This window comes from Hirundo rustica, chromosome 3 (genome assembly GCF_015227805.2).
Source record: "Hirundo rustica isolate bHirRus1 chromosome 3, bHirRus1.pri.v3, whole genome shotgun sequence".
In the NCBI taxonomy this organism is placed as follows: Eukaryota; Metazoa; Chordata; class Aves; order Passeriformes; family Hirundinidae; genus Hirundo; species Hirundo rustica.
This window is the reverse complement of record NC_053452.1, coordinates 47,027,877-47,044,673: the sequence shown is the minus strand read 5'-3', so window position 1 is coordinate 47,044,673 and position 16,797 is coordinate 47,027,877. Positions and strand designations below refer to the sequence as shown.

The 16,797-nt window shown below is 35.9% G+C and overlaps 1 long non-coding RNA gene across 1 annotated transcript; it reads right to left on the bottom strand.

The window, feature by feature from the left end:
- Nucleotides 1-826: 826 nt before the first annotated feature.
- Nucleotides 827-3,293, bottom strand: LOC120750872 (uncharacterized). The gene is made up of 3 exons (XR_005700176.2): nt 3,180-3,293; nt 1,961-2,084; nt 827-1,789 (listed from the first exon to the last, which is right to left on the bottom strand). It is a non-coding gene; the product is annotated as an uncharacterized LOC120750872 (long non-coding RNA).
- Between the last annotated feature and the right edge of the window lie 13,504 nt (nt 3,294-16,797).

The following is a 16,797-nucleotide window of genomic DNA, read 5'->3' as shown; positions in this document are numbered from 1 at the left end:
TGAGTCCAAGGTCTAATTTGAGGATGTAAAGGTGACGCTTTTTCGTTACTTCCAAATTGCTGGGGGTTAAGTTTTCCTGTGGAATTTTTCCCTCCACAAGTTGCTAGGAGACTAAATACTGATGCTTAAAGGGTGCTTGACCCCTACAAAAGAAATGGATCACTTAGTTTAGGGGCGAGGGAAAGGCTCCTGAGAGCTGAGGGTGCTGGTTGCCTGCTCTTGGTTTTCTGGGGAGGACGGTCAGGCGACGGCCAGCTGCGTGGAGTCCACTGTTAATGGAGGAGTCCGGTCCTGGGAATTCTATCATCTGCTGGAGCACCCACGGAGTTCAGAGCTCTTCGCCTGCCCTGCTGGATTTGGGTCAGCCCGGGTCCAGCCATCGCGGCTTCTTCAGCACGCTCACTTTGCCTGCTGGGACACCCCCTGCCTGCCGGGACACCCCACCATTTCCAGCCGCCAACCCCCCGAGTTTCCACCATTTCAGCTTGGTGCTCTCGGAGTCCCAAGAGATCAGACTGCCCAGGGCTTGTGAGACAAACCCTCAGGGTTCTTGGTTCTGTTTATTATTATTATAATTGTTGTTGTCATTTGTCTGTCCTGTTATATTTACTAGTAAAGGACTGTTATTCCTTTCCCCATAGCTCTGACTGAAAAGTTCTTTTTCTAATCTTCTAAATTATAATAACACAGAGGGAAGGGATTGGAATTCCCCATTCCTAGAGAGGCCCTGCCTCTCTCTAGCAGATACCTGTCTTTTCAAACCAAGACACAAATATATAGAAGCTTCTTTTTAATGAAAACAATAGAAAACAATATAGCAGTCCAATCTGATTACAAAAAATTTCCAGTTGCATTAAAAAAATGTTTGAGAGAAGACCTAATCTGGTCCAGATGGTTTGGACAAGGACAGTGAAAGATGAAAGACATTTAAGATTGTTCTTTTCACAGAGACAGTTAAAATGTAGCTGCAAAAACAACCCCAAAATTGAGTGAATCAACTTTGTGACACGTTCCTAAACGTGTGAGATTTCCAGACTAATCAACTGCAGCTGGCTATGATTAACCAGTCTTTATTAATAACAAAATACATTGCAAACTGTCTTTTCAGCGTCATACATCCTAAACTGACAGTAACAATTTTTGAGGTTTAATTGTGATCATAATTATAGTGAACAATATAACGAACGCACAATACATCATTTGATGACAATTCCTTTGTAGCAACGCTTAACAGCCCAAGCTCAGGAAAAGCAAAAAGCCTTGATTTTCATTGTTCTGTTGCACCTGTAGAGCTCTAATACTTTAAAAATATTCCTTAACAAATTACCTTATTAAAACCTGTGTATAAGTTGCCAGTACAAGTTAGAGTTTTACTGCATTAATGTAGTCAGTAGAGAGATGGGACTTTTATCATTGAAAATGAACTGGGGATATGTAAAAAGATGTAGTTACTAACTCTTCAAATGAATCTAGCCTACCAACTGACCTTTCATTTGTATACAAGATGCAGTCTATCACCATGTGTGCTTACTATGGGTTTTAACTACTACAAAGATCATGAGTGACTGAACCGTTGAGATTTAATTGCAATTCCTAGATCAGCAGTGACAGGGTTTCTGGATGTGCTTCACCTGCTTTGTGTTTAATTTATCTACATGCATCCAGAAGCAAATAATGACTGTAGTCTTTATAAAAGTCTTTCTTTGCCTATTTATTGCTTCTCTCCTGGCGTGACATATGGGAAAGAAGCCCAGAAGGAGACAGGAACATTACTTGAGGGATGTCCATTCTTAGCCAAGGAATCAAAAAAAAAAAAAAAAAAAAAAAATTAAGTCCATGCTTTAAGTAGTTTACATTGCCATAACCTCCCTGTCCCTGAAATATAAATACAGGAATAAAAGGCAGTGTAATCCAGGCATTTATCAAGGATTGATCAAACAGCTCTAAGGTTCTTGATTACCTTTGTGTTAAATTACAGAGAAGGCCTGGGCTGTCACCTGGTTGAGGGAGCACTGGAGAGGCCACAACTGGAGTGTTCAATTTGGGCTCCTCAGCACGAGAGATATGAAAGGTCCTATGAAGGGCTGTGAATGTTAAGAGACTGGATTAAGAGACTGGAGAATCTCTCCTGTGAGGAAAGTTTAAGAGAGATGGGGCTTTTTCAGCCCAGAGAGGAGAAGGCTTAAAGGAAATCTTGGCAGTGTATACTGTGTATACACCTGAAAGGAAGTAGTAGAGAGGATAGAGCCACTTTCCAGTGGAGTGGCAGATTAAGAGGCAGTGGGCACAAACTGAAACACAGAAGGCTCCATCTGATCTTCAGGAAACCCAGTTGCTAGGAGAGTGACACTAGTACAGGTTGCCCAGAGAGGTTGCAGAGGTCTCCATTCTTGGAGATATTAAAAAATTGTCTGGACATGGTCATGGGCAACTAGACCTAGGTCACCCTGCTTGAGCAGGGGGGTTGGAAAAAGTGAACTTCAGGGGTCCCATCCAACCTCAAACATAGTCTGAGGCGGGCACAGGCCATCATGTAAACTCCTTCTCACATGAAAATATCAAGAGGATTTGTGGAATCCATCAGAAAGGCATTAAAGAGTATTATCCTCTCTATTCTATTAGTCTCTCAAGCAGCTGGTTACATCTAATACAAATAGAATATGCATTATGCTATTAAGACGTCTCTTTTTCTGCATTAAACACATTGTGCATCCATGTAATTTAGTAAAATAAAAGTCATTTCCTTGCACAGGATGAGATTAGACAGCTTATTTTTCCTTTTTAATATTAACAGAGTAAAGGCTCTTCAAAAACTAATTGAAATCGGCATAAAAACACTATAATCACTATTCATTTTGTAGAAAAAAGAAGAGGTGCTGCAAAGCAACCCATAAACCTTAACACTTTCTATAGCATCTGTGTGATGTATAAGAAAAGGGACATGAATTTTCAATAAAATTGTTTCCTAAGATTTATATACAGAGAAAATAATCTCTCTTTCCTCTTAAGTTGCTTGCATCCATGCATGGTAACAAGTGATTTAAATCAACATCAGCAACCTTAAAGCAAATATAAGCTTTTATATATTTCACATTACTATAAACTAGAAAACAACAAATTTCTCTTTGTTGCAGAGGTTTTTTGGGAGCAGCATTAGGGAAATTTCTCTGGCTGCATACCTTAAAACAGCTACCACCCAAGCATCTGGCCACACGCTGGTGACAGAGAGAGGCTCTGAGAGGAACTGCAGGGTGTCTGCTGTGGGACCTGCAGCTGCCTCTCTTCCTTTTGCTGAAGTGAAAGCACCTCCCTGGCTCAGGCACCTCTCTTTTATTCCTCTTTAGTGGAGGCAGCTGCGTGCTGAGAAGCCAGGTCAGTAATTACTGCAACATTTGAGCCATGTTGATTTCAGGGCAGGATCTCTGCTGGTTGTTTTTTTCCCACTCAGTCGATTCTCACCTCTTTTTTCTGTTTTCTCCTTAGACTCACTTCTGATGGATAGATCTGCTGCCCATCATTTTCCTGGAAGGAAAACATATCTCAGAAAACATCCCAGCATTGCTACCCAAAAGGAAACAATTTAAACTATTTTTTCAATTATATACTCATCTGGCCTAGTGTCCTTTTTTAAGCAACAAAAAAATGGCTATTAGGTTTTTCTCTTTTTTTTCCTGTGGTGTGAGGATAAGCAAAGAGGCACATTTTAGTACATAGACAACCACAGAGCAGTATGGTAGTAGGAATTTATGTTTCTGCAGGTGTTTTCTAGGACTGGTAAATTCAGGGTAGTTTGCCCCTTGCTGTGAGAGCCTACCTGCATTTTTATGGGGTCGGACAGTGAAGTCCTCTGGCTGATTCTTTCAAAGAGATGTGATGTAAATTAATCTTCAAGCTGTCTTTGCTGTAACTTTTCTTATCCATGCCCTCTGTTCTGTCTTTTTCTGACTTCCTCAGTTTTGGCTTCTTGCCTTGTTGGCTCACCTACCTTGAAGTTTTAAGTGACAAAACTGAAAAGGTTTTTTGGCTGAAGGTGCCCTATACTTTTATTCTTCTGTTCTATACATTCTCATAACAATTCTGTTAGTACCTAATGTTTTCTATGTGGTATAATTTTTGGTTATAATTGGGTAAATATAATTTTATTAATGGGTAAATAAGATAATTAATTTTATATTACAAATTAATAAAATTAATTAATCTGTTGATTGATTATTGGAAGGTAAGAAAAACCAAACCACAACCATCTTCCCCCTTCAGCCAAGAATTTAAGAGATAAATATACATTGAATTTAGGGAAGATTTTATTTCATGAGTACCCTGATGTTCAGGAAGACTAATTTTGCTTAAAGATATGCAATTTATAACTTTAAATGGTACTTATTTTTCCTGCCCTTTTTTTTTTTTCCCTCCTGAATACAGACAGACAAAAATGGGCATTTATTTGAAAGCTGTTGTCTAGAAATCCTACACCATTAAAATAAAGAGGAAGGCATTTCTAAACTGGCATACTCATCGCTGTCTGGGGAGCTCTCAGTGCCAGATCAATCCCACCAAGAGCTGTTTTCCCCAGGTTGTTCATGTAGGAAGCATAGATGGGATGATTCATTTGGCCTATCTTGCCTGACTCATAGACCCTTTATGAATCCTGTTCAAAGTATATACAATTATGGGTAAAAACTGAAATTGTTGGGGAGAGTTTTTTTGGTTTTGGTAATGTGTATAACATTTAACATCTAACCTCTCACTCAATCCGAGTCCAAATATCTGAGTCAAGGTTCTTTTATAAATATAGCAAAAAGGAATGGAAAATTTTAAAGGATAAAACTTGCTATACACTTTTGTAACATTTGCACTACAAGTAATTGATCTTTAGAATCTGTAAATTCATATATATAAGATTGCATAAGAGCAGTAAGGATGTTTATCAAATGACTAAATGAAAAATTAGACTAATCATATTTGTCAGTATGGCATAGCTAAGAACACCTGAATTTACAGCATTTGGAGTTTGTTTCCTTTAACCAACAGTTTTTTCTTCTACTAAGACAGAAAACTAAGATATGAAAGACAACTTCGAAGAAATCATCTGTGACATACCATCAAAATAGATCATAATTTGCATTTGTTTATGAAATAGTCCCATGTGTATTAATCACTTGCAGTCTTTGGCAAGTGTTCTTCATATCTGTGTTTCATGGAAGATCAGCTTCTGGCATCTCTGTCTAACTAGGTTCACAGAAATAGCTGACTTGAAAAGTAAAACCCTAGAATATAGAAACAACAGTGAAAAGAATCTGTATCCCTGCTATTTCCTCGTCATCCCGCACTTTTTCTTGGACTTTACTATGAGAACTTATTTAAAATTTAATTTTCAATGGGAAGAGTTAAAAAATTATAGAGAAAATATTTGTTACTGATTTTCATGTGTTTTGATGTGGATTATTATTGCTTTCAGTCTTACATATGGTTAGTGGCTAGTGGCATTGCCACTCCAGTTCCAGTCTGTCAGGAAATGGAAACGAGCCAGATCATTTATAGCTTCATCTGTGGTACAGAAAGTAAGAGCAAAGCAGTGTTCAAGAAGACAAGCCCAGGCTCAGTTTTGAAGTGAGACCTATTTATCACTTCAAGAAATGATCTGAAACAAGCAGAATACGAGCACAAGAAGGCATAAGATAGATTAACTCTGAAGAGAAACTGTAGCACATGGCATGATGCTATGGCAAAAGAGCAGATCCTTTCAGAGGCTTACACTCAGGTAAATTTGTCAGATAGGTTTGAAAAAGATCAGATGGGGAGTTGTGTCTTATATGTTCACAGTGGTCACACACTATCTGGTGGGCTACACATGGCAAGTGAAGGCCACTTGGTAATATACCCAGCTGAGTAGTGACATCTCTACCAGTATCATCACCTCATTTCCTATAAAGATTCTGTAATTTACCTCTTAATGTGCTTTCTGGTAGACAGGCCGCTCCACCAAGAAAAACAGGTCAGATCATAGGTGTAGCAAGACATTTGTCTGGGAGTGTCTGCTAATGTAAGATTAGAGGATAAGAAGAGAAAATGGAAATATTTAGCTAATTTTATCTTCCCAGAAATCAGTAGGAAGATTTCTAGAAATTTCCTGACCTAGAATTTGAATTCATCATCTGCAATAGCCACAGCTGAAACTATTTTACACTTGATGCGTTTAAAAATTTCATGTGAAAATAGTCTCTCTTGCGGGAAAAGAAGGGCTTCTTTTTGATTTCAGCCTGGTACCCAATAATAACACTCAGTTTACAAAAGCAATAAATAATCAATTTTACTTACATTTACCATAACAGTCACAACTGTATAATTTCTTATATCTGCCTCCAGCTAAACTTTTTTTCCAAGCAGCAGTTTCAAATGAATCATCCTTAATATAAAAGCTTTCCCACACCATAACAATGTGTTAATCTTATTACTCATAGTTATACTTTTTCCTGTTTTACTATATATATTGATTTTGAGAAATTTCTGTGGAAAAATTAAAACATGAAATCTATAAATTTCATTGATAGAAAGAGCAGCCTCCAAGAAACAGCATCCATTGAAGCGATTTTATGTTGCCAGATATTGATCATACTTGAGGTGACTAGAACATTTGTTCAAATAACAATTTTAACTAATAGAACTAAGATCTGTAAGAGGCACATGATTCCCTGGAGTAGTGATTAAATATTTCAATGCAACATTTAAGTTAATTCAACATTATGAATGACTTAATTTACTTGAGATTGTCAGAGTCATCTCTGCTCTCGAAAAAATCTGTTTAAAGACAGAGTATTTGAAATTAAAAACTTCTGACAGCTCCAGTGACCAGTTTTCCAAAAGCAACATTGGCATTAGTACTGATTAATCTTACACAGAACTTCTCTGAAAGTAACAGTTACTTTTTTCATTTTTTCAACCTGCAGTTATTTAGATGAGAAGCAAGCTAGATGTCTTTGCTTCAGGAGATATAAGGCAATCACATGTGCAAACTGCCAACATGTACATTATAGAACAACAAAGAAAAACTATTACAGAATACTCTAAATGCAACAGTACCCATCTGGGTATTTATTATGACAAAATACAGACTCATAAAAAAATCAAAATATCTATTCTTTGAAATTAATTTTGCATACGCCTTCTTGACTTCTGAGAAGAAAAAAAAAACAACATAAAAATCAAATAGAAATGGAAAAAAGAGGGTTTTGTAAAAAATAAAAAAAAAAAACCCACTTAATTCTTCTTGGATGCTTATGACAACACAATGAAATTTGAGAAATATTTCCTTCTGGCTAACACATACTCTTCTGTTGCTTAGAAGTTCACTCTTTATTACTACAACAATAAATATTGGAGTCGATTACTTGCAAAAAATAGAATTTCTATCATATTCCTCTTTATTATGTTTTTAAATTTAATATTCTCTTCTTGCAGTTAAAAAGTAATTCATTCACATCCATTTTTTTCAGTACTGATGACCTCATGAATGTCAGTTTTTCAGGTCTTAAGAAATCAGATATGAGAAAGTCACTGTTTTTCAAGTGACTCAGCCCTGACAAAGGGCTAAAATTTATAATTGATATGTATGAAGCAAGGTAATAAAGTGGGACCCAATAGCATTCTGACTGTTTTTCTAATTTCCTGGAGTCAGTGCTCCGGAACAAGAGCTTCATAGTTGATATTCTTTTTCTCATTTCCATATTATCAATATGCTATTTGATTTTTCTATCACCGAAGAGAAAAGCCTTTTTCTGTTCTGCTCTGTCTCACTTTAACCACTGAGGCTATTTCATTTCATTTGCATAGGAAAATGAGTCAAGGATATGGAAATATTGTGTCTAGATATTCCTGACTGAACACGAAATTCTTAAATATCACTAAATTATGAGTTACTTTATTAACAGATCAGCTAACTTGGCAGCACTCACAGCACTGCTTACTTGGGTTTTTTGGAATAAGAGTGTTTTTAAGAAAAAATTTTGTTTATTGAAAATCAGTCATAGAAAGATATTATATGGTCACTCAACCTGACTTGTTTTAGCCTTGGTCCTGGTATTCAACCCTGCAGTTCTACTGAGTCCAGTGGCTTGTGATTTGATTGATACAATCATTACTTTTGAGTGAATAAACCCACAGAGTCTAGCTGAAGTTCACATGAACTGCTATGACTAGTGTACAGAATACACCTGTTTCCTTGGTGACTAAAGAGATACGTTCTTCATAACATGATGACCAAATCCTAATATGCTTAGAAAATCCAGCTAATGTCCCATATGCTCTGTTAGATTTTTCTTGTTTGTATGAAACATCATTTCCTTGTAAAATCTTTCTTTTCAGTACCATGTAATGTTTTTGCCTTTATCAGAACAAGGATATATATATATATAGCCATATATATCTGTATCAATCTCTTATATGTATTTTTATATGTATATCTATAATATTTTGTGTAACTTATGGATACAAAGGACAAAGCAAAATAGAAAATAAAGCAGGGATAGAAGAAGACAGAGGAATTTTAAAGACATATTTGTAAAGACTAAAGGACTGAAAAGAATTTTATCATTGACTATCAAAACACTTTACAGATTAAATTCACTTTAAATATCTTTTTACCAAAAATTAATATCTTAATATTTAATAATATTAAATTTACCCAACCGATCTTGAAAGCTCCTTTTAATGTCTTTACATTCAGTAGTTCTTGCAGTGTGAATGAAAAACAGGGTACTTAGTCAGACTCAAGTTAAAAAGGCACAGCTGCTTTGATGGGAAAGTTTCCAAAATAGTTTTTCAGTACTTCATAGGAAAAACCGTATTTAAGCATGAAACTTTCCGGTTTTCTTGGGCAGACATAGGCAAAGCTTCCTTTTTTTTTTTTCTTTTTTTTTTCCTTTCTCCAAATGCTAATGCAATTAATTGGGGGGGAAGGGTTGGGTAACTGTGATATTCATTTCAGAAATAAAAGTCCCACTGTCTTCAACCAAGCCGGTATTTAACTCCTTGTATTTTGCTTTCAGTTTCTCACTGGAATAAATCAGTAGCTCACTGATGAAAACCAAGAAAATAACCAGAAAAATGTCTGGCAATAACTTTCACAAAAACCAAATCATTGAGTTTCAAGTTATTTTAATCTGACCATATAATTTGCCTCACTTTTGCTCAAAACTCAAAATTCAGCCAATGTTTCCAGGAAATTTGGTCCTGTGACATTTCATTATTTCCAATTCTAATAATGATTTTAAAATTTTTCTGAAAGCTAGAAATAATCAGCTACATTGTGAGTTTGTGGTGTACATTTAGTTTTATTGCAAGAAAAATCTACATGCTTGTATAAATCCAACTCTGTGAAAAAATGACTTCTCCGCTCAAACCTAATCTTGTTTAAGTGACTTGTAGATAGTTAAAAAACCTGAATTTGGCTGCAGATTTTGGACAGCAAATTTTTGGATTTTTGTTACTTGGCATAAGTGATAGAAAGAAGTACCATAAGAAAACACGTGGAAAAAAATGAAAATAAAATGGTAACCTATTTTTATGCTTCAATGTTGAATGGCTTGTCTTCAGGGAAGACTCAGATGATATCTCCAGTGGAAGAGGGAGCAAGTTGTCTTTAGACCAGAGAGGCAAATCAGAGATTTAAATCACTCTCAGTGTTGGAGTCCAGGGCATTCCTTTGGTTGCCCTGGAGGGTCAGGGACCTGGGCAGGGGGGTCTGGGATCCCAGCCCAGAGCTCAGAGAGACACTGGCTTTGATCTCAGTCCATGGGAAACACTTCCTTCACTGCGAGAGGGTTTACAGGCCACAAGAGTGTGAAAAATAGTAGTTTAGCTTATCACAGGGTGAAAAAAGAGTAAGTTGAGATTTCTAGCATTGAAGTGAATGGGGGCAAGATGGAGAATTTGGGACATTGTCTCCTTCTTCTTTTTTCTTCTTCCCTCACTCCACTTCGGCAGTGACGTTGGCACAAGGTGGTTTGTGAGGATTGGGTCAGAGTAGAGATGACCTTTCTAGTAATAGTGATAGACTATTGGCATTTAATAGTAAATAAAAGAATACGTAGCAATTAGTATAAAAAATAAGGGACAGCCCTGGGCGGGGGGAGTCGTCGTCAGAAGTCCAAGCAGCTGCAAACATCTTTGTTGGGCTGAAAGAATTGTAAGATAAGAACAATAAACGAAGATTGCAACCTTGAAAAATCTAAACGTGAAGACTCCGTCTCTTTCATCGGTTTGGCACAGAGCTGTGCAAGGGGGCAAAGGACTCTAAAACCACCTGAATCTCGGGGAACGAACCCGACATCTCAGGTCTGAATTCCTGATAGGACCATTTAATGTCTTGGTTTCAAATTTGATTTTCAAAGAGTAACAAATCATTTTTTTCTCTTGACAAGCTAGTGCTCAAGCCTAATGCCTTTACCTTCTGTTGATTTTATATCTACCAAATCTTCAGCTTTTCTCTGCATATCTGCCCTTGGGAGATCTTCACTTCAGAAGAAGAGTTTTCTTGCTGTTTTCTTGCCGTATGGACCTCATGTACATATCTGCAAAGGCAGTACTGACCCAAGAGTTTATGCAGGGGATTATACACATCCTCTGAAGAGCCCTATCAGAATGATGCAGAATGGTGGACTTCTGCTTAGTCATGTAATAAGTGCCCTCTCGCACGCTACTTCTCCCACAGAGTAATATCTTTGAGAGTTAATATATGGAATCCCAATTAATTTTTATTTTCTTCCTAAAAAGGAGATTTAGTCTGTTTCTTTTAGACTGTGTCCTTGAGGTCTTTTCTGTGTTGACAAAGATAATGTCAGAAATAGAAGCATTCACCTTTCTAGAACTGTCATAAAACCAACTGCTAAATCGTGGAAAAGCTAGTAGCCCTGATTATTAGTTTAAATTTCTTATAATGTTCTTTTAATAATCTCTTTTCACATAATTAGCTTATATAACAAACGTACACCCCAGGTGGATACTCACAGATCTGATCTTTTTAATCCCATGATATTAAGGTCACAAGTTCCTTGATCTGAACTGAAGCCTGGTACAGTCACAAACTTCATAACTCAACCCAGAGGGAATTTTAAATCCTGGCTTCCCTAGAGAATCAAACTCAGAATTTCAAACAATTTGAAAGTTTTTCCCCATGTGTCAGCCTTACAAGCACTCTGAGAATATCTTTTTCCTACATTTCAGAAGCACCCATTAGTTGATATAGAAATATCTCTTGTTTAAGGCTCCTGTAAACAATCATGTATTTAGGAGAGGAAAAGTATATATGCAAATACAAACTATGGACATTCACTCCCATTTTCTTATCTTAGATACCTCAACATTCTCAAATATGTTTTAGCATTAGACCAAATGAGTACTGGATCTTTTTATAATTTTTAAGTGTCTGTCTTTCAGAAAATAAAAATATCCTTGCTTTCTTTGCCCAGATCCCCTCTTCTCTCACTCTGACATTCTCATAGAACCACTTCATTCTTTCCCCTTATGGTTTAGTCAGTAAAGGACAGCAGTAAGAAGGGATTATAATTATGAAATTCTTTCTTGCACTAAAGATTATTTCTTATTCCACTACTAGGAAAGTCACTATTAGCAATCAATCATTGTGCCATATCATTTTCTTTTTCTACAGCTTTATAAGCCTTGTTGGTAGGCTGTAATACTGGCATTTTATTCCATAGTTCATCATGGAGAAAAAGCAGCTCATTCTGCTAAAAATAGTAAAAAATCAGAATGCTTATTTATTCCTTGTTTTTGTGAAGTACAAAGCATTAGATTTATAGTAGAGGCTTTTGATTTGGTGTCATTGTTTAGCAAAATTTCAGGGTCAGAGAACATCTTGTTTTTAAACCCCTTTTCCATAAATATCAATCATTTAGAGATGGCTTTAATTTTGAGCAGTCTCAAGTAATTTTCCTTTACTTTTCTGTCTTTAAGTTTAAATGCTATCCATGTGAAATGCTTTTTACAGTATTTATCAATTACTATTTCATTATCAGGAATCAAAATACCATTGAAACTGGAAAACAAAAACAGCAGAAAAATATAAATTAATACAGAAATTTATTAATTAAGTTAACATGAGAAGTTTTCAAGACAAGAAACTGTTGAAAAATCTACTGAATTTCCTGTTGTTTGTTTCTACTTGATTTTCTAATTTTGTCATCATTTTTCCTCTTTATTTTCCTCTGAAACTGATTTATTATGTTCATTGCTTCAGCAATCTTTGTTGGTTCACATAGTTTTATCTCTTCATCTATAGAATCAGGTACTTTGTTTAATTCTTGACTTAAAAACATAGAAAATTATGGAAAGAAGTGAAGAATCTCATATAAAATAACAACCTGAATGGAACATAACCTTGAAATTCAGCAAATAATATTGTATTTTGGCAGGTATTGTGATGTGAGACAGACAAGAACTTGCTCAATTCAAATAGGTTTCTCTGTTTCTTTGCTTAAATGCCAGACTTCAGTTTCCAGACTCTTTTCTGGTGTTTAGACTTCATTTTATAGATAATTGAGCTGGGCCACTAATGATGGTCTAGGAGATATAATGCTGTACTCTTTGTACCGTGTTGCCTAAGTTGTGTTTGGAGCAAAACAAAGATTTTGTTATTACAATGTCCATCTTATTGTTCTGAACAGAAGTGAGAGAATAGTCTGATTTGCAGGGCCTGCCTGCCATGCAGTTAAATCCTCTTTCAAAACGTCAAATCTAGGGCGTTTAATTCAGAAAGCTTAAAATGCAAAAACAAAACCCCAAAACCCTGCAAGTAATTCTTCCTTACCCACAGACGTGCCTGAAATCTTCCTGAGGCCCTTCAATGCATCCTTTCCCTCTACAAGCAACAGGCTTTGACTTTTTGCCCACAAATGCTGCATATAGACATACTTCTTCCTTTGAATTGCATGTCTTTGCCTTCTTGGTGGGTGAAGTACATACACAGGACTCTTGCTTCATCTTCATCTCTCTCAGCCCAGAAATACATTATTAGTATGAATGACCCACAATCAATGACTCATATTCTTCTTCCTTGTATATAAGTAACGTGACCATGGCACCTCTGACTCCTGGAGGTTGGTTAAAGTACAGAAAACATGACACGTTGCTGACTGGTGAAAAAATGCTTCTATTTGTAGGAATAAAAAGGGTTTGTCACTGAATGATTATTTGAATTAAGCAGTTAGGGAAATGTTAGAGACTTTTTTACTTTCATGCAAGAGCCTGAGTTTTCAACTCTTCCCTCTCCCCTCTCTCTTTGAATTACATGAAGACTGATGGTTTTGACAGAACACAAAACACAAGAGAAAGATAAGGACCTTTAGTGCAGAAACAGCTTACCCAAACCTAAGTCTTTGTTAGTCTGTCCTCATGTCTGTCATGGCATCAGGGTTCCTGTTTACTTAGTGTTGATTCTCTAATCTTTCTTTCTTTTAGTACTAATCAACATTATATAAATGCACATTTGACTGACTGATAATGGCTTTCCTGAAAGATGTAATAATCTCTTTTTAGCATTTATTTTTGAAAGGAAGTATTTGAGAATCTTTAATTTCTAATCTCTTTCTCTCAGATTTAGAATTACTCACCCACTGATATTTATCACAAGGACCAGATTAATACAAAAAATACACCTGTCTGAAGGTGACTTCTTTCAGTTCTCAAAAAAAGAAACACTTCTATTTTATAACACAAGCTCCCATTTTCCATTTGAAGACCTTTACTATCTTGGACTTTATTGAATGCAACTACACAGGTAGTAGGACTTGTTAAAATATATTACAGAGGAAAGTGAGTTGCTTTATTTGCTCAGCAAGATAAGTGGAAATACAACATCATAATGATTTTCATAGAGTGTAAAGCACTACCTGTTGCAATTCTTTTATCAACTTATCCCACAATTTTCTGAAATGCCATCTTTGTCATTGCAAGGAAGTATTTGATCTATAAAGACAGTAAGGACTGCAGGTAGGCAAAAGCAATTAATATTACTCCAAAAAGACTGCATTTCTAATGTTTCATATTTTGGGAAGAAAAAGGCAAAATATTATGTTATGTGAAATTTATCCTTACTTTCCCTTAATGTTAACACCAGATTAAGGAAATAATGGCAGATTCTGAACCTAATGCAATTACATAAATTTTTAGGGAGGAACTGATTACTCAATGAAACAACTTACATGCTTGTAATACTGCTATCTTCCCATTTTGATAGGATACTGTAGCTTCATGAGGAGCCAGGAATCTGGCACTTTTGACAAATATCAGAGACTTGCTCAGACAGATAAACTAATATATATATAAATATTTACCAGAAGTTTAAGAATGGTGCTATATTTTCAGAGTCTTTGCTACTAATCAAGTCTGGATAATTTTGTCTGGAGATTTATTACTAGGTACTTGCCAGCCTTCAAGCTGACCAGCTGGTTTCTAGACAACTTTTTTAACAATCTGAAATTGACAAACTTTTCCTTTCAGGGGAAAAAAAAAAAAAAAAACCCACAGCTTCCCTCATGATCTGTCTGGTCTTCTCTGAGGTACCACTAATGAAAATTTTGCAATGATTATTCAATTACAATAAGATAGAGCTCAAAGTTGGGATCATTCTCTATTCAGCAGCTCTAATAGGAACTGAAAGTTTGTTTCAGCCCCAAATGTGGTAATACATACAGATATATGAAGTATTCTAAAGTCAGACTTCTGGTTGTTCTTATTCAAGTCCCTTGAAGAAAAAACACAGATCACCCATAGTCTCTTCAGAATTCCTATCCCTCCAGAGATCTCTGGGAGGGGCTTTGGTTAGCCACTAGATGTATGGCCTTCCCCCACTAGAAATGTTCTCATTCTCATTGATCAATAAATTCACCCTTCATTATGCTGAGCAGCCATCGTGGTCAACACGAGCATGCTCTCTGAGAATGTTAAGAATGTTGGATTAACTCCATGAAATTATAGCTGTATCTTATTTTGACACAAATACACTTTGACAAAGTGAAATGTGGTGGATAATATTGTAGGGATTAAGATTTGGAGATCTTTGGATCTGTTTTCCTTTCTTGGGGTGGGAAAAGTAAATGTTTAAAAAGTACTTTTATAACTCTCACTATAGGTTTCATTAATTTTTTTTTGAAGCTGAATAGTTATCTAAAAAAGATAAAAAAATCTAAAAGAATGAAGAAACCTCTAACCTTTTACATGGATAATTATTATTTGCACTGTAAATGGATACATGATATCTGCTTCCAGTTTTTCAGTTCAAGTATAAATGAAGTGCGAAAAAATTAAAATGTGTTGTTATCTTCTGAAAGCTATATATTAGCAAATGTGAAATGAGCTTTCGGCCTAAAAGCAGAAGTTACATTTGCGTTTAGGTATTATGAGTGAAAATTTCAGCAAAGATTCAGCAACACAAGTGTTAACCCAGAATGCCTATCAGGATTTTCCAAGCTGCAGTAAGATCATAAAGCCATGAAAGCACTTTCTATATGATTACATATATGAGTGCTTGTGGTAAAATATATTTCAGAGAAGATGTATTTAGGGAGCATGTTTTCAGGATTTAACAATACCAAAATAAGTTGGTAGAACCTGAATGTCAAAGAAGAGTGGATTATTCATGTTCTTAAGTTGCAGGACACATTCCTGTCTTAATAACATCACTTTTCCATAACTTATAGTCACTGAAGATTTTTCTGAGGAATAAAGTATGAACTTATGTGGGACCTCCTCTCTTTTTATTTCATAAGGATTTGACAGAAAATAGCAACTCGAAAAATTGTTTGAAAAACATTGTCTGCAGCTAAAGTTTAAATACTGGACTTTGAGTCATATCTCTTTATATTTCTAATGTCTTTTTCAGGGGAAAGAATCTTCCAGCTAGAACCAGGAGGCTTTCCTCCTTCCTTCCCATAAACACTTATATTTGCCAGTAACATATTCCTATCCATTTTGAAATCTGTTAAGAGAAGTTCAGAGAAAAGAAGAAAATGTGATCCAAATGGAGATTACCATTTAGAATAAGAAATCTGCTTGAAATACAAGAGGTCTCAGATTAATTACTTCAATATTCTGCTTTCCAAAATGAAGGCAGGGAATGCCACCACTTAATCAGAAACTTTAGTTATTTATTTTCCCTTTTTTGACTATGACTACCCCACCACAAAATGTTTGATTAAACAGAAATTCTTCCACTCAGCAAGGTGAAAAAATGAATAAAATGTTTGTGTATTCAAATTAAATTGTACTGTGTGGATCTGAATATATATTTAGGGAAAATTAGTTTAGGATACACATGAAAAAAATATTTAGAATGACCCTTTAGAAACTACTTTTTTATGAATATTGCAACTGACTTGTTAGTAAAGAAAAAGACAGTGACTAAAGGTAGAGGCAACAAAACTGGACTTTTCATGAATAATAAGCAGCTTTGTGGCTATTTTAGTAATTGGGGGAGTAGATACATATATATGAGCACACATGTGACAGTGACTCACAGAAGAAAATTGACACCTTACAGGGTCCTGGAGTCTTGCTTGGCTGTGAGCACAGGCACTACCAAGGGCTGGCACTGCCCACGCTCACTTTCAGGCTCTTGTCTCTGCATTTCTCAAGGTGTTTTGTTCCTTCTTTCTGCCCATGGAACCACAACCTTTTGGCAGAAGCAGGTATCTAAACCCACACTACTCCCAGCTCATCTTTCACATTTCCAACACCAGGCTGTTGCCACACTTCCTAACTCCAGAATAGTATGTAGGGCTTGGTAAG